The sequence below is a fragment of the Miniopterus natalensis genome, chromosome 9 (assembly GCF_054644295.1).
Source record: "Miniopterus natalensis isolate mMinNat1 chromosome 9, mMinNat1.hap1, whole genome shotgun sequence".
Lineage (NCBI taxonomy): Eukaryota > Metazoa > Chordata > Mammalia > Chiroptera > Miniopteridae > Miniopterus > Miniopterus natalensis.
The window spans coordinates 81,624,968-81,638,591 of NC_142089.1; the positions used below are offsets into that span (position 1 = coordinate 81,624,968).

Here is a 13,624-nt window from a genome sequence, read left to right on the forward strand (position 1 = left end):
GTCTGAGGCATATATTGAATTGCTCCAATATCACCGGGGCTCCTCTTGGACCTAGAAACAGAACGTGTCGGTTGGGAGGACTGCGCAGGCTGTCCCAGGGAACAGTGACCATTCCCCACCACACGAGTGCTGGTGGCTGGGCCTTCCATCGGTCTCGCTAGCTGCAATGACACACAGTCAGGCGGCTTGTGTGACTCCCGTGGTGAGGGCACGTGTCCTCGGAGCAGGTGGGGGGAGGGAAGATCGTGGACCGCCTCGGTTAACAGAAATTTCACAAGCCACTCACAGCCGCCGGGAGGCTCGCCCCGGGCTTGCTGACGGGCGGGAGGAGCACGTGGGGAGGCAGCACCAGGGGCAGGCGAGGGCGCGGCGGAGAACGGGGCCTGGAGCAGGCCTGTCCGGCCGAGAGACGGCGCGTGCTGCCCGCGCGGGAGCAGGGCGCCCCGGGACCCTAAGGTCCGCCTGCACCCCGAGGCCCCCGCTCCCGCAGCCGCGCCCCAGGGGCCCCGGGGGCCCAGCCGGTCGAGGGGAAGCGTGTGTGCTCGCGGCTGCTGTGGGAACATTCTAGCCCTAACTCTTAGTTCGGTGTTTTCCTCTAAAACTCCCGCTGGCTGGGCTAATCTCGGCCACGCCAGCCACGGCTTGCGGGGAAGTTTCGATGGAGGAATTCCATTGCTCCTGGAGCCACTATAGATGAGACTTTTCCCCATTTGTCCCCACAGTAGGTCCACAAATGCCCCAAAAAACACCTTTACATTTTTTTCTTTTGAAAAGTGTTGATCTGGGTTCAAGCGGCCGCTGTGCGTTCGCGCGCCGGGGGCCAGGGCGCCGCGGGGAAGCGCGGGGCTCGCCAGCGCCGGGTCCGCGTGGCGGGGAGCCGGCCGCCAGGCCGCAGCCCGCGCGGCGTCATGTCCCCACCTTCGCGCCGCGGTCGGTCCCGCGGGCACCGGCAGCGCCCCGGCGACGTCCATGGCCATGTGGGAGACGTTCTGCTTCCTTCGTGAAGGCTGCTGGAGAAGCCCGGGCCTCCCCTCCGACGGCAGGAGCCACACGTGCGGGCCTGGGCCCCGGAGCCCACGCGGGGCAGCTGGAGCGCGGGCTGCCCTCCCGCGGGCGCCCGGCCGCAGCTCCTGCGGGGCGCTGCCTCGGCCCAGCGGCCTTGTGTCCCAGGCTGCTTGACGTTCCGGGAAAAGGGCTGCTCGCGTTTCCGGCGAGAGTCACTTTCTAGCCGCTGAGGAGCCTCCTCTCTGCTCACGTCCGTGTCCCGCCACCCGAGGCACAGGACGCGAGCCGCCGTGAGCCGAGCGGCACAGCGGCTGCGCCGCCTCGGTGGCCCCGCAGCAGGAGCGTGCGGGCCTCCTCCTCCGAGGCCCCGCAGGACGCTGCTGTCGCCAGGCGCTCCCGAGAAGAGGAACCGCTGCGTGGGGCACCACCCGGGGCAGGAGGCACCGCCTTCGTGTCCTCTGAGGGCTGTGACGGCCGAGAGGCGCTCTGCTCCAGCTCCGGCAGGGTGGCCTGCCCAGGACAGTCGCCAGCAAAGGCACAGTGAGCATGGAAGTCCGCTGCGCGCACGGAGCCCAGGGCGGGAAGACGCGCCCCCGGCATGTCCCCATTCGCGTGCACAGCCAGCGGACGCACTTGTGTGACCGGGCTGACCACCCGCTCCGTGGCCAGGCTGAAGATGGCCGCGGATACCCGGTTCTGATGAGCTGGGTAGGTCCTGATAAAGTTCATTTTATTAAAATCTTCAGAAACATGAAATTCCGTGATGGCTCCGTCAGCCTGGCCCACAAATACCCGACTGCTGTCGTGCTGGAAGGTCAGAGCCGAGCACGGGGAGGCCATCGAGTGGTAAGGGCTGGGCCAGCACTGGCCGCTGCCTCTCTCCAGCCAGGCTCGGACGGTCCGTCCTCGCGGCGGGGACCGCGCCGTCCCCCGGGGATGCGCAGCGCCGCGGCCCCGGCGGCCCGGGGGCCCTGGATCTGGCTCAGCAGCGCCGGGCGGCGCGCACTGCTCCCCACGCAGGCCGCCCAGGCTGCATCCCACCAACAGTGCAGAGGTTCCCTTTCCCCACGCCCTCGCCAGCACTTGTCATTTGTGGATTTATTGATGATGCCATTCTGACCTGTGAGGTGATGTCTCATCGTGGTTTTAATTTGCATCTCTCTGGTGATTGGTGACATTAGCATCTTTTCATGTGCCTATTGGCCAGTCACAGAAAGACAAGTACCGTATGATTTCACTTATATGTGGAATCTAATGAACAAAATAAACAAAATAGAAACAGATTCATAGATACAGAGAACAGACTGACAGCAGCAGGAGGGGAGGGTTTGGGGGCAGGGAGCTAGGTAAATTAGGTAAAGGGATTGAGAAAAAAAGAACAATCCCAACAACTCATAGATACAGACAAGGGTCTGTTGATTACCAGAGGAAATGGGAGTGGCAAAAGGAAAGTGTAAGGGGGATAGATGGTGACAGAGGAGACTAAATTTTGGGTGGTAAATACACAATACAGTGTACAGATGATGAATTGTAGAATTGTACACTTGAAACCTATATGATTTTATTAACCAATGCCATCCCAATAGATCCAATTAACAATAAATAAAACTTCCAAAAAAAGAATGCTCCTCAACTAGCCTTGCGAGGTGCTCTGAGCATGGAAAGAAAGTAAGGAGAGAGGAAAAGAAAGGGAGTGGTGGAAACAGAGGGGGCGGAGAAGGAAGAGGGAGGGATAGAGGGAGGGAGGGAAGGAGGGAGGGGGGCTGGTGCCAGGTCTGAGACTAGCAAATAGCTGTGCTGCTGCGGCCTCCCCAGAGACTGGTTCTCGGGAAGGGAGCGCTTGCAGTGTTCACTGAGCACCTGCAGGGGCTGGGGTGCCCTAGGCTGGGAGCTCTGGGGAAGATATCCCTTAATAAAGTTATTGGGTGTGTGGAAGTGTGAAAAGTGGGCGAAGTTATGAAAAAGAAATAAAAGGGCATCCATGCACCTTAGTGGACTTTTATAAACATGTGCAAAATAACCAGCCAGTAAATAAGCTACAAATTATTGTCGGTCTAAAACGGGTTGACATTACCAAGACACAAAAATTCATATAAAACATTTTAAATAATCAATGTTAAAAGTGTCATTGCCTGTTATGATAAATGAATGATGATGATGATAACTAGAAAAATGGTAAATATGTCATTTCATTCCCAGCCACTCTCTGAGGTAGAACAGGGGGTGAACTCATTTGACAAGGGACCTATTGCAAAGTCATTTACGAAGAGACCACTTATACGGAACCTGTGGTATGTTAAAGAAACACTGGAAAATCATCTCACACAGTTTGTGTGTGTAGGAGACATAGTTTTCTTCCTACATTTTCTCAACGCAAACATTGTCTTTTGGTGTCGATGTCCACATAAAAAAAGCCTAGTGGCACAAGGTGTCCAGGCTGTTTCGTTCCTCTTTGTTGACAGTCATCACTGTACTCGCATTAGTTGGACTGGCTTCTTCGAGATGACTGCACTCTACCTCAATCTAACTTTCTGCCTCAGCACATTCGCTGGAGATAGGACTTAGGAGTCAAGGCAAGAAGGTGTCATGAGGAGGAGTCAAGGCAAGAAGGTGTCATGGGGACTCAGTCATATGTCCCACAATACTCGTAACAAAACAAAAAGCTGCTTCATGCAACTAAGTTCTAACTAAATTATTATGAGTTGTGGAGGAAAACAGATTGATGTGAAGTTGCTCGTAAGGTTATAGATAGAAAGAAGGTATATCCATACCCATGCCCATGCCCATGCCCATGTCCATGTCCATGTTCATGGAGGAAACAAGATGTCTATCCATCCCCACCCCCTGCCTGCCCAGTCAGGTAATGTAAAAAATACATTTGTATTTAAATGTTCACAGCCTAACTTGTTTATTCTGCAGTCTTTTCTTGCTCAGTCTCATTAAAAACAATGAAAAAGAATGAATGGTTGTTACCTAGTGACAGGTTATGCAAACATGTAATCACTCTACAAGTCAAGTAGAGAAGCGACCGCCGTAGTTGGAAGGCCCATCTCACCTCCTAGCTGTGGCGCTATGAGCTAGTCACCCAGCCTTCAAATTTCCATGTCCTTTCCTTATCTACAATAATCCATGATAATTAAATAAGTAAATATGTAAACATAAATAAAATAATGTATAAAAAATAGGCCCTATCTATATCACAGGGTGTTTGTAAAGGTCAAGTGGATAATTAATTAAGTAGTTAATATCCTGCTCTGTTCCAAAAAATGAAAAGAAGCATGTAAAGCACCTGACTCACTGCGTGGAAGCGCTTTAAGCTCTGGCTCGCTCTGGAGATGTAAAATATTATCAGCAGCTGCTTCAGGGAGGGCAGAGTTCTAAGCAAGACTAGCATGCCCTGGTTTGCCCTTAGATGGTGGAAAGAACAATGCAGGTGTAAGTAGCCCCCCGGCCTTCTGCATTTCTCACTCTTCCTCCAGTCTGCAGAAACTCACACTCGGTGCTGGGGGGCTTTCGGCTTCAGCATGGGGAAGAGCCTCAGGGCGCCTGATAGTCACTCTCCCAGTGCTCTGTGCTTATTGCAATGATAGTTTATCAATTAATCGATAATAATATTTGTTTAATGTCTGTCTCCCCTATCGAGTTGCGAGAGTCATGGAGGCAAGGTCTGTGTCTGTTTTGCTCACTATGATGTCTGGCACATAGCAGGCCCTCAAGAATGTTAGTTGAACAAAGGAAAAATGAAGGCGTGACTGAGTGAAGCTGCCCCCTCGTGCTTCTTAATCACCTGTTGCTGGAGTAGAGCAGGTAGGCTCCATCAAGGAAAGCTCACGAAGGCCAAAGGGATGGAGGGGAAGGCCCAGAAAAGTACCTGGCAAGTAGAAAGAGCTCCCTGTCTTTGCATATGCTTCTCCCGGCCAAACACCCTTCCTCCGCTCTGGATAATATATGTCCTGGCCATGCTCTGCTGAACTCAAATTATAGTATCTTCTTCCCCTTTCCAAACACAGAGCCAGTATGAACGGCTTTCTCAATAGCTCTAGTCAGTGGAAAGGCTGAGCAGTAGGATCTAGCTGGTGGCCACTGAACCTTCAGGACAAGCAAATTGATAAAGCCTAGATTTTGTCTACGTGAAAAAAAATACATGGGGATATACACATCCTACATATATGTATAAGTCTACATATGTTAATGGTTGAGTGTGTAAAGAAATCAATAAGGACATAGCTGGTGGACTAAATAGGGTCCTAATACACACACACACTAAAAAAAGTGGCAACTGACTTTCTCAGATTTCAATTAATATGTAATGTATGCATTATCTCTTGTTTAGAAAATAGTGAATACGGAATGTCAAGGAGAAACTTGGGGGAGAGGCCATCATGACAATATTTCTCTTTGGGTAAAAAACCCATCCTACGTCACTAAATTTTTTCAGCATCAACAGTATTGATTAATTATACATAAATAGATATATCTTTCTAATTTTGGTACAAAAAAATCCCCCAAGTTGAAGAAGTTGATATTAACTTTAAAATTTATTTTTATTGTTGAGAATATTACAGATGTCACCAATTTTCCCTCTTTTGCCCCCCCCTCCACCTGGCTCCTGCTCCACCCCAGGCCTTTACCACACAATTGTCTATGTTCATGAGCTATGCATATATGCAAATAAGTTCTGTGGTTAATCTCTTCCCATTCACCTCATTCCTCTAAGATCTGTTAGTCTGTTCTGTGCTTCTCTGTGTCTGGACTTGTTTTGTTCATCAGTTTATTTTGTTCATTAGATTCCACGTACAAATGAGATCATGTGATACTTGTCTTTCTCTGACTGGCTTATTTCACTTAGCATAATATTCTCCAGGTCCATCCATGTCATCCCAAAGGGTTAGTGATCCTTCTTTTTTACAGCTGCATAGTATTCCATGGTGTAAATGCCCCATGAATTTTTTATCCACTCACTTGGGCACTTGGGCTGTTTCCAGATCTTAGCTATTATAAATTGTGCTGCTATGAGCATAGGGGTGCATATATTTTTTTTTCTGATTGGTATTTTGGGATTCTTAGGATATATTCCCATCAGTGGGATCACTGGGCCAAACAGCAGTTCTATTTTTAATTTTTTGAGGAAACTCTATACTGTTTTCCACAGTGGCTGCATCAGTCTGCATTCCCACCAGCAGTACTAAGGTTCCCCTTTCTCCACATCCTCACCAGCACGTATCATTTGTTGATTTGTTGATGGAGCCATTCTGACAAGTGTGAAGTGATACCTCATTGTGGTTTTAATTTGCGTCTTTCTGATGACTAGTGACGTTGAGCATTTTTTTCATGTCTCCTGGCCATCTGTATGTCCTCTTTGGAGAAGTGACTATTCAGGTCCTTTGCCCATTTTAAAATTGGATTGTTTGTCTTTCTTTAAGTTGTATGAGTTCCTTATATATTTTGGAAATTAACCTCTTATCAGATGTATCATTGTCGAATATGTTCTTGCATATAGTGTGTTCCCTTTGCATTTTCAGGATGGTTTCTTTTGCTGTGCAGAAGCCTTTTATTTTTATGTAGTCCCATTTGTTTATTTTTTCCTTTGTTTCCCATGCCCTAAGAGATGTATTAATGAACAATCTCCTACATGAGATGTCTGAGATCCATTTTGAGTTTATTCTTGTGTATGGTGTAAGTTGGTGATCTAGTTTTATTTTTTTTGCATGTACCTGTCCAATTTTCCTGTCCAATTTATTAAAGACATTTTCTTTACTCCACTGTATGCTCTTGCCTCCTTTGTCAAATATTAATTAACCATAATGGTGTGGGTCAATTTCTGGGGTCACTGTTCTGTTCCATTGATCTATATGCCTGTTCTCTTGCAGCACCAGGCTGTTTTGATTACAGTGGCTTTGTAGTATAGTTTGATGACTGGTACTGTGATCCCTCCAATTTTGTTCTTCTTTCTCAAGATTGCTGTGGCTATTCAGGATCTTTTTTGGTTCCATACAAATTTTTGGAATATTTGTTCTAGATCTGTGAAATATGCTGTAGGTATTTTAATAGGGGTTGCATTGAATTTATAGATTGCTTTTGGTAGTATGGACATTTTAATGATGTTAATTCTACCAGTCCATGAACAGGGTATGTGCTTCTACTTGTTTATATCTTCCTCTATCTCTTTTTGCAAAGTCCTATAGTTTTCTGAGTACAGGTCTTTTACTTTCCTGGTTAAGTTTACTCCTAAATATCTAAATTTTTTTGTTGCAATGGTAAATGGGATTTTTTTTAGTGTCTTTTTCTAAGAGTTCATTGTTGGTGTATAAAAATGCCATTGATTTTCAGATGTTAATTTTGTATCTTGCTACTTTTGCTGAATTCATTTATTAAATCTAGTAGTTTTTTGGTGGAGTCTTTAAGGTTTTCTATGTACGATATCATGTCATTTGCAAATAATGACAGTTTTACTTCCTCCTTTCCAATTTGGATGCCTTTTATGTTTTCTTCCTGTCTGATGGCTGTGGCTAGGACTCCAGTACTATATTGAATAAGAGTGGTGAAAGCGAACACCCCTGTCTTGTTCCTATTCTTAAGGGAAACACTTCTAATTTTTGCCCATTGAACATGATGTTGGCTGTAGGTTTGTCATATATGGCCTTTATTATGTTGAGGTATATTCCCTTTATCTCCACTTTGCTGAGAGATTTTATAAAAAATGGGTGTTAGATTTTGTCAAATGCTTTTCCTGCATCTATTGATATGATCATGCAATTTTAATCTTTCATTTTGTTTATGTGATGTATGACATTTATTGATTTGCAAATATTATACCAGGCTTGCATCCCTGGAATAAATATCATTTTTCATGGTGTATGATCTTTTTAATATACTGCTGAATCTGATTTGTTAATATTTTGTTGAGGATTTTAGCATCTATGTTCATCAGGGATCTTGGTCTGTAACTCTCTTTCTTTGTAGTGTCTTTTTCTGGTTTTGGGATCAGGATAATGCTGGCCTCATAAAAAGAACTTGGAAGGCTTCCCTCCTCTTGAATATTTTGGAATAGTTTGAGGAGGATAGGTGTTAGGTCTTTTAATGTTTGGTAAAACTTGCCCGTGAAGCCATCAGGTCCAGGACTTTTGTGTGCTGAGAGTTTTTTGATTACTGCTTCAATTTCATTTGTTGTTATCAGCTGATATTAAATTTTTAAATAAAGGATTAATTCTTTGGTTATTGCAGTTTTCTAAACCAAGATATTCACTAAGGAAAGTAGCCCAGTTGAATGAGTAAAGTTGTTACTATCTAATTATTACTGATCCTTTGAGAAGAGACATTTAATCTTTAGATGATTATTTAACCTTCAGCTGATTACTTGCTGACGTCACAGGCTCACTGCCTGCTCTTTTCTACCATTCTTTCATTTAGAATCAAAACTACTAATTCTCTGAAGGAGTACATTGCATTGAAATTAACCAGGCAAAAAGAACCTAAGAGTTACCGTCTTTGATCAGAGCACAGAATATTGCTTTATGCTAAAATGAGAAGTTTAAGATGTCTTTACTTATGTGAATTAAGAAATAAGGGCTGTGTTGAATATTATAATGTAAATAAAAGACATTCTTGGAACATAACATTTTAGAAATGTTTTGTTGCAGGCAAATGCCAACTGCCAGAGAAATGAAGACAGATCTAATGGTCCAGGAAGTGAGCCAGCACTGGGCTGAGGATGGACAAAGCTCGCTGCCCTCATTTGATCCTGGCCTACTTCTCCTTAACATCCTCCCCGCCCTCCCCCATCCTGGTGCCTTAGAGAGACATATTTTAACACGTGGCCAGTCTCCTATTTAGCTCCTGCCTTCCTAAATTTCATTTTTTCCCCTCCACAAAACCATTATCCCAATTACTTCTGTCTTTCTTGACTAGTCAGGGTAGATAATTGAGGCTGCGTGTAATAAACCTTTCTCCCTTGCAGCCTACTCACGCACCTGTCCACACGCAGGGCAGCAACATCTCATGACACAGACTGAAACGCCGGGAAACAGGTATTGGTTGTCAGGACGGCCTTGTCTAGGAAGTGACTAGCAGCCTTAGTCTGAATTACTGTTGGCAAACTTTGCATGACTGTTCTGTTCCAGGAATAGGGAGATGATAATCATGAAACTTGGAAAAATTGGTTTAGGGCAAATGCTGTGCTATGTGCTACATTTTCTTGCTGTGGAGAGTGGCATGCACAGAAGAGGGAAAGGTAGCCCACATGGTGTTCGCCTAAGAATGTTTTAGTGTCTGAAGTTTGCTCAGGTATGCGTTCAGGGCTGAAATTCACAAGCATGCCGCAGATGTTTCAGTTTCTGTGTTCGTGTCAGGAATGTGAGATTGAAAACAAAAACTGTTTAGAAATTACTTTTGAGATTTTATGGTAGGAGTACTTACTATGCTGTGACATTTTATGTCACATTTAAGAATAGGTGAATGTGAAACAGAAAAAAGAATCCATGTATTCCCAAAGAGAAGGATTTATTTTTCTTTTTTTCCTACCAATTTGGATTTAATAATCCTTAGTATAATTTCTTTTAGTTTTGGCAGTTGGCATTGTGAACTCCTGGGTAAAGAGGTATCTGTTTAAAATTATAAATTTCTCAAAGCAATAATTTCACATCCATCTAGCCCATACATGGGTTCATGTCTGACATTTCCAACCAGGACACCAACTTGGCCAGCTTTTTTGGGTGAGTTTTTCACGGTATGTTAGATTGTCTGGAGTCCATCAAAACACTTTTCAAACATGGACAGTTGCTGCTTCATCATCAGCTGCTGGATGCTGCTCACTTTAGGGTCACTTAGGACTCTAATTGACTTAAAATATAATTCACATATCTTTGATAAATAAACTTTTTTTACCCATTAATCCCTGTCTTTTTCCAAGTAAAAGACTTATTTTTTAAATGCATTTATGTGACAGTTCTCCTTCATCATTACTCCTCTTCGTTATGACATGTACAGTATGATTTCGGATCATTACTGATTCTCGAAGAACCCAACTGTGCAAATAGCAGGTTATAGGCCTGTCAACCAGACAGGCGCTGTGCTAATCTTCCTGTTATCTGAAAAGGGCAAGTGCAAATTTCATCTTCTCAAATATGTAGGTCACAGACACAATTTTGAAAATAGGGATTCAGATAGAGAAAAAGTTAATGCTCTCTCTACTTTTGTTATGTTTCGACATTTTCATGATAACAAATTTAAAAACGTCTTCACAGTCTTATCCATGTACAATGGATCCTTTGACTTGTTGTTCTGTATCTGTGAATTCACCTACTTGCTAACGTTTATTTGTAACTGCCAGATCAACACTTACCGGGCTTTATGATCATTCTGGGACTTGCACAGAGCAGCAAGAACTCTGAGTCACCTGGTGTACACGGTCTCAGGTCAGGTCAAGCAAGATAATACTCCACCCCTTGTTCAGCTCTCACGCTGTCAACAAGTGTCCTTTTCACGGTCTATTTAATGCTCCATTTTTGCATTTTCATGCTTCTTATTGCTGTTTTGTTGTTTAAAATGTCCCCAAGCCGAGCACTGACATGTTGTCTAATGTCCCTAAGGGCAAAAAGGCTGTGATGTGCCTCAAGGAGAAAACACCTGTGTTAGATGAACTTCACGTAGGCATGAGCTAGAGTGCTGTCAGCCCGGAGCCATGTTAATAAATAAATCAACAGTCAACACTATATATTAAAGAAGGTGTTTTTAAACAGAAATACACATAATACAAAATTATGTGTTGATCCATTGACAAAAATATTGTGAGCAGAGGCTTGGAGGAACCCAACCCTGCCTTTCCCCTGGGGTCATGGGCTCAGTATTGGCTAATTCGGCGGATTGAAAATAAGAATCCACTTTTATATTTACATATAAATGTATTCATCTGCATCCAACCAGCGCTAAGGAAGTGCTGGCTGCATTCTTCACCACAGAAAGACAGTGGGAGAGCTGGCCCCAGATCTTTGGCTGTGCAAGCACAACATGCAAGTTAGGCTATGAGTGGTCCTGCCCACTCGGCCCTGATTCTATTCCCTCCATTCTACTGTTATCCATGATGTTCTTCAAATTTTATTGTTATTCTTAATTATTATTATTTTAATAAGTATAATTTTTTTTTTTTTTTTTTTTTTTTTAGTTTTGGCAATTGGTTTGTGAATCCCTGGTAAAGAGGTTCTGTTTATTTTTTTATTTAATTTATTTTTTAAAATTTATCTTTATTGTTGAAAGTATTACAGATGTTCCTTTTCCCCGCCATTGATCCCCTCCACCCCATATCCACCCCATCCCCAGGCCTTCTCCATGCTATTGTCTGTGTCCATGGGTTATACATTTATGCATATAAGCTCTTTGATTAATCTCTCTCTACTCACTCCCCCACCCCCTCCTTCCTTCTGAGATCCCTCAGTCTGTTCCATGCTTCTGAGTCTCTGGATCTATTTTGCTCATCAGTTTATTTTGTTCACTAGATTCCACATACAAGTGAGATTATGTGATACTTGTCTTTCTCTGACTGGCTTATTTCGCTTAGCATTATACTCTCCAGTTCTATCCATGCTGACCCAAAGGGTACGAGATACTTATGCTTCACAGCTGCATAGTATTCCATGGTGTAAATGTCCCACAGCTTTTTTATCCACTCATCTACTGATGGGCACTTGGGCTGTTTCCAGATCTTAGCTATTGTAAATTGTGCTGCTATGAACATAGGGGTGCATAAGTTCTTTCTGATTAGTGTTTTGGGTTTCTTAGGATACATTCCTAGAAGTGGGACCACTGGGTCAAACAGCAGTTCCATTTTTAATTTTTTGAGGAAACTCTATACTGTTTTCCACAGTGGCTGCCCCAGTCTGCATGCCCACCAGCAGTGTACTAGGGTTCCCCTTTCTCCACATCCTTGCCAGCGCTTGCTGTTTGTTGATTTGTTGATGGTAACCATTCTTATAGGTGAGAGGTGATACCTCATTGTGGTTTCAATTTGCATTTTTCTGATGACTAGTGACGGCGAGCGTCTTTTCATGTCTCCTGGCCATCTGTATGTCCTCTTTGGAGAAGTGACTATTCAGATCCTTTGCCCATTTTTAAATTGGATTGTTTGTCTTCCTTTTGTTAAGTTGTATGAGTTCCTTATATATTTTGGACATTAAATTTTATCAGATGTGTCATTGGCAAATTTGTTCTCCCATACAGTGGGTTCCCTTTGCATTTTGAGGATGGTTTCTTTTGCTGTGAAGAAGCTTTTCATTTTTATGTAGTCCCATTTGTTTATTTTTTCCTTTGTTTCCCTTGTCCTAAGAGATGTATTGATGAACAATCTGCTACGAGAGATGTCTGAAATGTTGCTGCCTACGTTTTCTTCTAGGATTTTTATGGTTTCACATCTTACATTTACGTCTTTAATCCATTTTGAGTTTATTCTTGTGTATGGTATAAGTTGGTGGCCTAGGTTCATTTCTTTGCATGTACCTGTTCAATTATCCCAACACCATTTATTGAAGAGACTGTCTTTAATCCATTCTATGTTCTTGCCTGCTTTGTCAAATGTTAAGTGAGCATAATGACTTGGGTAAATTTCTGGATTCTCTGTTCTGTTCCATTGATCTATATGCCTGTTCTTGTGCAAGTACCAGGCTGTTTTGATTACAGTGGCTTTGTAGTATAACTTGATATTGGGTATTGTGATCCCTCCAACTTTGTTCTTCTTTCTCAAGATTGCCAAGGCTATTTGGGGTCTTTTTGGTTTCATATAAATTTTTGAAGTGTTTATTCTAAATCTGTGAAATATACCGTTTGTATTTTAATAAGGATTACATTGAATCTATAAATTGCTTTGGGTGGTATGGACATTTTAATTATGTTAATTCTTTCAATCCATGAACATGGTATATGCTTCCACTTGTTTGTATCTTCCTCTATCTCTTTTTCAATGTCCTGTAATTTTCTGAGTACAGGTCTCTTACCTCCTTGGTTAAGTTTATTCCTAAGTATTTTAAATTTTTTTTTTTGCAATGGTAAATGGGTGTTTTTTTTTAGTTTCTCTTTCTGAGAGTTCATTATTGGTGTATAAAAATGCCTTCAATTTCTGGGTGTTCATTTTGTATCCTGCTACATTGCTGAATTCATTTATTAAATAGTAGTTTTTTGGTGGAATCTTTAGGATTTTCTATGTACAATATCATGTCATCTGCAAATAATGACAGTTTTGTTTCCTCCTTTCCAATTTGGATGCCTTTTATGCTTTCTTCATGCCTGATCACTGTGGCTAGGACTTCCAGGACCATGTTGAATAAGAATGGTGAAAGTGGACACCCCTGTCTTGTTCTTGTTCTTAGGGGAAATGGTTTTAGTTTTTGCCTACTGAGTATGATGTTGGCTGTAGGTTTGTCATATATGGCCTTTATTATGTTGAGGTATGATCCCTCTATTCTGATTTTGCTGAGTGTTTTTATAAAAAAATGGGTGTTGGATTTTGTTGAATGCTTTTTCTGCATCTATTGATATGATCATGTGATTTTTGTCTTTCAATTTGTTTATATGATGTATCATATTTATTGATTTGCGAATATTGTACTGGCCTTGCATCCCCGGAATAAATCCC

At 43.2% G+C, this 13,624-nt stretch overlaps 1 pseudogene; it reads right to left on the reverse strand.

Annotated features, from left to right (window-relative positions):
• Nucleotides 1-787: 787 nt before the first annotated feature.
• LOC148092521 (WD repeat and FYVE domain-containing protein 1 pseudogene) lies at nucleotides 788-2,144 on the reverse strand (annotated as a pseudogene).
• Between the last annotated feature and the right edge of the window lie 11,480 nt (nucleotides 2,145-13,624).